The sequence below is a fragment of the Pseudophryne corroboree genome, chromosome 3 (genome assembly GCF_028390025.1).
Source record: "Pseudophryne corroboree isolate aPseCor3 chromosome 3, aPseCor3.hap2, whole genome shotgun sequence".
In the NCBI taxonomy this organism is placed as follows: domain Eukaryota; kingdom Metazoa; phylum Chordata; class Amphibia; order Anura; family Myobatrachidae; genus Pseudophryne; species Pseudophryne corroboree.
The window spans coordinates 330,941,946-330,946,945 of NC_086446.1; the positions used below are offsets into that span (position 1 = coordinate 330,941,946).

The window sequence follows — 5,000 nt, forward strand, 5'->3', positions numbered from 1 at the left end:
TACTTTAAAAATGGTAAAATCTGAATAAGAAATTATTTAGCTTGTGGCTTGTTGGTCTGGGTGTATGATTTTTGCTTTGAGTGGAAAAGGCACCAGGTTCATATCCTAGATAAGCCTGTTTTCTCAGGTTCTTTAAAAGTGCTTAGTTCTATTATCTGATAGTATTTTAAAATACTTACTAATGTATTCCAACAGTTTCACTTCCAATTTCATTAGTATACATGAAAAAGCATGAACAGTTGGCTCGTTGGTCTAGGGGTATGATTCTCGCTTAGGGTGCGAGAGGTCCCGGGTTCAAATCCCGGACGAGCCCATCTTCTCAGATTCTTTTAAATCCCATGGTTCCATTATCTGATTGATGTCAAAAGCATCAAGTGAATTTTGCTTTTGAAAATCCATAAAAAATATATACTTATGCATATTTAGTAAACTGTTAACCATTTGGTGGTATATTGGGTATACTGTAGATTCCATTTTATCTAAGTAACCTTGAGTGGCTTCAAAGAAGTCTCATTTTGACAAATAAAAAACTATCAAAATGAAATTACAGGTTTTTCTCTTACCTTGCTTTTTTCTAAGAAACAATGAGTGGCTTAAAAGAATAGGCTCTTTTTGACAAACAAAAAGGTCAACAATTAATTGCAGGTTTTTGTTTTTTTCTTTCTTCTTGGTCTGTATGCTTAAGTTGCACACAGTATGAGACAAGTCTTAGGTTCCAACTATCAGAAAAGTTCAAACTCTATAGGAACCCCTAAATCTTGGCACTGAACTTTCCAAATATGCATACTTGGACAAAAATTGACCTTAAGGAAACATTTTAGCTATGCTACCAATACATTTTTAAATTGTTATGGTATTTTTAAAATGTAACATCTTTTTTTCCAGCTTATTGCATTTTTTTATTAAATAATTTGAGTTTTACTTTAAAAATGGTAAAATCTGAATAAGAAATTATTTAGCTTGTGGCTTGTTGGTCTGGGTGTATGATTTTTGCTTTGAGTGGAAAAGGCACCAGGTTCATATCCTAGATAAGCCTGTTTTCTCAGGTTCTTTAAAAGTGCTTAGTTCTATTATCTGATAGTATTTTAAAATACTAATGTATTCCAACAGTTTCACTTCCAATTTCATTAGTATACATGAAAAAGCATGAACAGTTGGCTCGTTGGTCTAGGGGTATGATTCTCGCTTAGGGTGCGAGAGGTCCCGGGTTCAAATCCCGGACGAGCCCATCTTCTCAGATTCTTTTAAATCCCATGGTTCCATTATCTGATTGATGTCAAAAGCATCAAGTGAATTTTGCTTTTGCCAATCCATCAAAAAAGTATATACTTAAGCATATTTAGTAAACTGTCAACCATTTGGTGGTATATTGGGTATACTGTAGATTCCACTTTGTCTAAGTAACCTTGAGTGGCTTCAAAGAAGTCTCATTTTGACAAATAAAAAACGGTCAAAATGAAATTACAGGTTTTTCTCTTACCTTGCTTTTTTCTAAGAAACAATGAGTGGCTTAAAAGAATAGGCTCTTTTTGACAAACAAAAAGGTCAACAATTAATTGCAGGTTTTTTTTTTTTCTTTCTTCTTGGTCTGTATGCTTATGTTGCACACAGTATGAGACAAGTCTTAGGTTCCAACTATCAGAAAAGTTCAAACTCTATAGGAACCTCTAAATCTTGGCACTGAACTTTCCAAATATGCATATTTGGACAAAAATTTACCTTAAGGAAACATTTTAGCTATGCTACCAATACATTTTTAAATTGTTATGGTATTTTTAAAATGTAACATCTTTTTTTCCAGCTTATTGCATTTTTTTATTAAATAATTTGAGTTTTACTTTAAAAATGGTAAAATCTGAATAAGAAATTATTTAGCTTGTGGCTTGTTGGTCTGGGTGTATGATTTTTGCTTTGAGTGGAAAAGGCACCAGGTTCATATCCTGGATAAGCCTGTTTTCTCAGGTTCTTTAAAAGTGCTTAGTTCTATTATCTGATAGTATTTTAAAATACTTACTAATGTATTCCAACAGTTTCACTTCCAATTTCATTAGTCTACATGAAAAATGCATGAACAGTTGGCTCGTTGGTCTAGGGGTATGATTCTCGCTTAGGGTGCGAGAGGTCCCGGGTTCAAATCCCGGACGAGCCCATCTTCTCAGATTCTTTTAAATCCCATGGTTCCATTATCTGATTGATGTCAAAAGCATCAAGTGAATTTTGCTTTTGAAAATCCATAAAAAATATATACTTATGCATATTTAGTAAACTGTCAACCATTTGGTGTTATATTGGGTATACTGTAGATTCCATTTTGTCTAAGTAACCTTGAGTGGCTTCAAAGAAGTCTCATTTTGACAAATAAAAAACTATCAAAATGAAATTACAGGTTTTTCTCTTACCTTGCTTTTTTCTAAGAAACAATGAGTGGCTTAAAAGAATAGGCTCTTTTTGACAAACAAAAAGGTCAACAATTAATTGCAGGTTTTTGTTTTTTTCTTTCTTCTTGGTCTGTATGCTTAAGTTGCACACAGTATGAGACAAGTCTTAGGTTCCAACTATCAGAAAAGTTCAAACTCTATAGGAACCCCTAAATCTTGGCACTGAACTTTCCAAATATGCATACTTGGACAAAAATTTACCTTAAGGAAACATTTTAGCTATGCTACCAATACATTTTTAAATTGTTATGGTATTTTTAAAATGTAACATCTTTTTTTCCATCTTATTGCATTTTTTTATTAAATAATTTGAGTTTTACTTTAAAAATGGTAAAATCGGAATAAGAAATTATTTAGCATGTGGCTTGTTGGTCTGGGTGTATGATTTTTGCTTTGAGTGGAAAAGGCACCAGGTTCATATCCTGGATAAGTCTGTTTTCTCAGGTTCTTTAAAAGTGCTTAGTTCTATTATCTGATAGTATTTTAAAATACTAATGTATACCAACAGTTTCATTTCCAATTTCATTAGTATACATGAAAAAGCATGAACAGTTGGCTCGTTGGTCTAGGGGTATGATTCTCGCTTAGGGTGCGAGAGGTCCCGGGTTCAAATCCCGGATGAGCCCATTTTCTCAGGTTCTTTTAAATACCATGGATCCATTATCTGATTGATGTCAAAAGCATCAAGTGAATTTTGCTTTTGCCAATCCATCAAAAAAGTATATACTTAAGCATATTTAGTAAACTGTCAACCATTTGGTGGTATATTGGGTATACTGTAGATTCCACTTTGTCTAAGTAACCTTGAGTGGCTTCAAAGAAGTCTCATTTTGACAAATTAAAAACTGTAAAAATGAAATTACAGGTTTTTCTCTTACCTTGCTTTTTTCTAAGAAACAATGAGTGGCTTAAAAGAATAGGCTCTTTTTGACAAACAAAAAGGTTAACAATTAATTGCAGGTTTTTGTTTTTTTCTTTCTTCTTGGTCTGTATGCTTAAGTTGCACACAGTATGAGACAAGTCTTAGGTTCCAACTATCAGAAAAGTTCAAACTCTATAGGAACCCCTAAATCTTGGCACTGAACTTTCCAAATATGCATACTTGGACAAAAATTTACCTTAAGGAAACATTTTAGCTATGCTACCAATACATTTTTAAATTGTTATGGTATTTTTAAAATGTAACATCTTTTTTTCCATCTTATTGCATTTTTTTATTAAATAATTTGAGTTTTACTTTAAAAATTGTAAAATCTGAATAAGAAATTATTTAGCTTGTGGCTTGTTGGTCTGGGTGTATGATTTTTGCTTTGAGTGGAAAAGGCACCAGGTTCATATCCTGGATTAGCCTGTTTTCTCAGGTTCTTTAAAAGTGCTTAGTTCTATTATCTGATAGTATTTAAAAATACTTACTAATGTATTCCAACAGTTTCACTTCCAATTTCATTAGTATACATGAAAAATGCATGAACAGTTGGCTCGTTGGTCTAGGGGTATGATTCTCGCTTAGGGTGCGAGAGGTCCCGGGTTCAAATCCCGGACGAGCCCATTTTCTCAGATTCTTTTAAATCCCATGGTTCCATTATCTGATTGATGTCAAAAGCATCAAGTGAATTTTGCTTTTGAAAATCCATAAAAAATATATACTTATGCATATTTAGTAAACTGTCAACCATTTGGTGGTATATTGGGTATACTGTAGATTCCATTTTGTCTAAGTAACCTTGAGTGGCTTCAAAGAAGTCTCATTTTGACAAATAAAAAACTATCAAAATGAAATTACAGGTTTTTCTCTTACGTTGCTTTTTTTCTAAGAAACAATGAGTGGCTTAAAAGAATAGGCTCTTTTTGACAAACAAAAAGGTCAACAATTAATTGCAGGTTTTTGTTTTTTTCTTTCTTCTTGGTCTGTATGCTTAAGTTGCACACAGTATGAGACAAAACTTAGGTTCCAACTATCAGAAAAGTTCAAACTCTATAGGAACCCCTAAATCTTGGCACTGAACTTTCCAAATATGCATACTTGGACAAAAATTTACCTTAAGGAAACATTTTAGCTATGCTACCAATACATTTTTAAATTGTTATGGTATTTTTAAAATGTAACATCTTTTTTTCCATCTTATTGCATTTTTTTATTAAATAATTTGAGTTTTACTTTAAAAATGGTAAAATCTGAATAAGATATTATTTAGCTTGTGGCTTGTTGGTCTGGGTGTTTGATTTTTGCTTTGAGTGGAAAAGGCACCAGGTTCATATCCTGGATAAGTCTGTTTTCTCAGGTTCTTTAAAAGTGCTTAGTTCTATTATCTGATAGTATTTTAAAATACTAATGTATTCCAACAGTTTCACTTCCAATTTCATTAGTATACATGAAAAAGCATGAACAGTTGGCTCGTTGGTCTAGGGGTATGATTCTCGCTTAGGGTGCGAGAAGTCCCGGGTTCAAATCCCGGATGAGCCTATTTTCTCAGGTTCTTTTAAATACCATGGATCCATTATCTGATTGATGTCAAAAGCATCAAGTGAATTTTGCTTTTGCCAATCCATCAAAAAAGTATA

General features: G+C 32.8%; 6 non-coding genes across 6 annotated transcripts; all 6 read left to right on the forward strand.

Annotated features, from left to right (window-relative positions):
* The first annotated feature begins 241 nt into the window (after positions 1-241).
* Positions 242-313, forward strand: TRNAP-AGG (transfer RNA proline (anticodon AGG)). Its single transcript has one exon. It is a non-coding gene; the product is annotated as a tRNA-Pro (tRNA).
* Positions 314-1,156: 843 nt separating this feature from the next.
* Positions 1,157-1,228, forward strand: TRNAP-AGG (transfer RNA proline (anticodon AGG)). Its single transcript has one exon. It is a non-coding gene; the product is annotated as a tRNA-Pro (tRNA).
* An 849-nt stretch (positions 1,229-2,077) lies between these two features.
* Positions 2,078-2,149, forward strand: TRNAP-AGG (transfer RNA proline (anticodon AGG)). The gene has a single exon. It is a non-coding gene; the product is annotated as a tRNA-Pro (tRNA).
* Positions 2,150-2,992: 843 nt separating this feature from the next.
* Positions 2,993-3,064, forward strand: TRNAP-AGG (transfer RNA proline (anticodon AGG)). Its single transcript has one exon. It is a non-coding gene; the product is annotated as a tRNA-Pro (tRNA).
* Positions 3,065-3,914: 850 nt separating this feature from the next.
* TRNAP-AGG (transfer RNA proline (anticodon AGG)) lies at positions 3,915-3,986 on the forward strand. The gene has a single exon. It is a non-coding gene; the product is annotated as a tRNA-Pro (tRNA).
* Positions 3,987-4,830: 844 nt separating this feature from the next.
* On the forward strand, positions 4,831-4,902 carry TRNAP-AGG (transfer RNA proline (anticodon AGG)). Its single transcript has one exon. It is a non-coding gene; the product is annotated as a tRNA-Pro (tRNA).
* The last annotated feature ends 98 nt before the right edge of the window (positions 4,903-5,000 follow it).